Source organism: Arachis ipaensis, chromosome B08 (assembly GCF_000816755.2).
Source record: "Arachis ipaensis cultivar K30076 chromosome B08, Araip1.1, whole genome shotgun sequence".
Lineage (NCBI taxonomy): Eukaryota > Viridiplantae > Streptophyta > Magnoliopsida > Fabales > Fabaceae > Arachis > Arachis ipaensis.
In genome coordinates, this window is record NC_029792.2 from 128,827,384 (window position 1) to 128,830,227 (window position 2,844).

The following is a 2,844-nucleotide window of genomic DNA, read 5'->3' on the forward strand; positions in this document are numbered from 1 at the left end:
AAAGCACTGGTTATTGGTTGGTAGTACTAAGGTTTTGTTAATAAGAAGTGTTAATAACAAAATCTTTAATATATATATTTTTTTCGTTGGTGGAGCATAAACCCTTATTAATATAATTAGTGATGGAAAAACTAATCATTAAATATACTCAATAGTAGTTGGTAAAAAGTTATTTATTATTCCAAAGTACCTATCATATGTGCATGATCCGGATCGACATGAAGAAAAAGTTTAGATTACATGTTTCTTCTTTTTTTTTTGTGATGATTTTTTTTTTCTTTTTAACATTAATTATTTTTTAAACTTTTCATATGCATTGATGTCATAAATGTTGACAATGATGTTCTAATAAGGGACAAAATAAATAGTTGAGACTTGAAAGCGACTCATCAAGACACTAATACGACCAATTCGCCGCAAAAAAATCTACTCAAAGAAGCTATAGAGCGTAATTATTGTTGTAATTTATGTTCTTTTATTTTGATTAACAAACTTTCTTTCATTTTTAATTTTAACACCCTTGATCATAGGATAATTTTTTAAGGGTTAAGTATGATTTTGGTCCTTAAAATATAGGCCGAATTTTTTTTTTTATCTCTAACTATTTTTTGCATACAAAATAGTTCCTAAGGTTTAACTTGATTTTAAAATCGTTCTCAAGGTTTAACTTAGGTTTTAAATTTTTGGCAGCGGAAACAGAGGTAGAGGTGGATCGTGACAGCTTCTTCTTTTTCTTCTTTCTTTTTTTCTCCTTCTTCTTCTCTTCCTCCTTCGCAGGAGCAAAAACACTCTCCTTCTATCATTTTTTTTATTTTATAATTTTTTTTGTTATGGATAATTTGATCGAAAATTTTAAGATTTAAGTAAAAAAGACGATTTTAAAATTTGGTTTTAAACTTTAGAAATGATTTTGTATACAAAAAAAAAAAATTAGGAATAAAATTTTTTTTGCCCCATACCTTAAATACCAAAATCGTACTTAACATTTCTTTTAAGACGCTAGGGACAAAATAATAATAATTGAACCTTTTCTTTCATATTTAAGAAATATTTTTCTATAGGAAAAGTTAGTTTCATCAAATTATACATATCTTGTAATAAAAATTTTGCTACAAAGTAAAAGACATTATAACCTTTTGAATTAGGTGCATAATCTGTGAAGACACATCTATGTAATTTGAAATCTAGTTTAGTTTTATTATAGGGTTTTAAAAGGGAAAACAATAACTTATTCAGCAAGAAAATGAGTGAACTGATTTGAGGTATATTCACCCTTATTTTCAGATTAAAAAGCTTTAATCTTATGGCTAGTAAGATTCTCCATTTGTTGTTAAAAAATTTTGAAGACCTAAAAAACTAAAAGGAAGTATATATGGAGAATACATCAATAAAAATTACATAGTATTTAAAACATAAATGTGAAATAATGGGTGCTAGTTCCCATACATCAAAATATATAAGCTGAAGAGGAGCATTGTAAGTAGTTAGAGACGAATTAAAAGATAATTTATAGAAATAAATGAGAAATCACTACATTATAGAATCTGTAAATGCCTTAGCTTGTTTTTTGGTAGCTTTTAAGTTGAGTTTTAAACTGATTGACACGATATATCTTGTAAATCTTGTTCTTTAATAGTTATCAGAGTCTGTTGTTGTCATGTACGATGATTTTTCTCTCCAAGTTTGTTACTTATGGGATTAAATGGTCTCGAATTCAGAAACTGTGATGGAAAAAAAATTGGTTGGAAGAACATTGTTATTGGATTTGAGTTGGTTGTGTTAGAACGAAGAAGTTAAATTTTTAAAATTAGAATCAGTGAAATTAAGTATCTTTTAAAAATTATGCATCATTTAGTCTCTAGAAGAGAGAAACTAAAAATTAAATAACTTTTTATAAAAGTGGATATTTAAATTATTTAAATAAAAAAACTCACTAAAAACTGAAAATTTAAAGAATAAGTAACATTTTTCAATTGAAATTAGCAAATAAAGCTAATTTCTTTATTCCGGTCCATGTTCTTGGACCGAATTAAGACCGACTCTTGAACCGGAGTCACATCCAAAACAAATTAAACGTTTAGAAAAATTTTTAAATGTATTTAAAATATCGATATTTTAATAATTTTAATCCTTAATTTTATTTAGAGGCCTGCTATACATACAAGTCTTTTTGACTTACAAGTCTTACAAGTTGCTACACATACGGGCCTTTTAATGCGTTATTCAACCGCTTCCTTTTAATGCGTTATTCAACCGCTTTCTGTTTTCAAAGCGCTACACTCACCATGTCTTCTTCTTCTTCTTCTTCCTTCATCCCCCTCTTTGGTTCGATTTCATAAAAAATATGTTAAACATGAGTTTTCTTAATATTCTTCCTTAGATCTCTTGCTTAGCTTGATTTATGAGTCAAGAATCTTCCATTTCCAACACGTTTAAGGTAAGAAATCCCTTTCTAACATGTTGATTAAGGTTCGGTCAGTTGAGGTTTTATAGATTCAAAGTTGTTCTTGATGTGTTTTAGAAGGAAAAAGTGCTTAAAGAACACCTAGAAGCATAACCGAATTTGAGGCAACAAATCAAGGTAGAATTTGGTGAAATTAATCTTGATTAATTGTGTTTGAGTTGTGTAATTGTTGTATGGTTTGGTTATGCTTGAAATTGATTGTTTATATGAATGATTCTTGATGAAATTTTGGTGAAAATTTGATGAAAATTTGATGAAATTCAAGCTATGAATGTGTTCTTGGGCAGCTGGGAAAAATGAACCCTAACCCTTAAATTGGGGTTAATTTTGTGTTGAAATCAAGTGAAAAATATGGAGTTTTGGTGGCTGCAACTTTATTT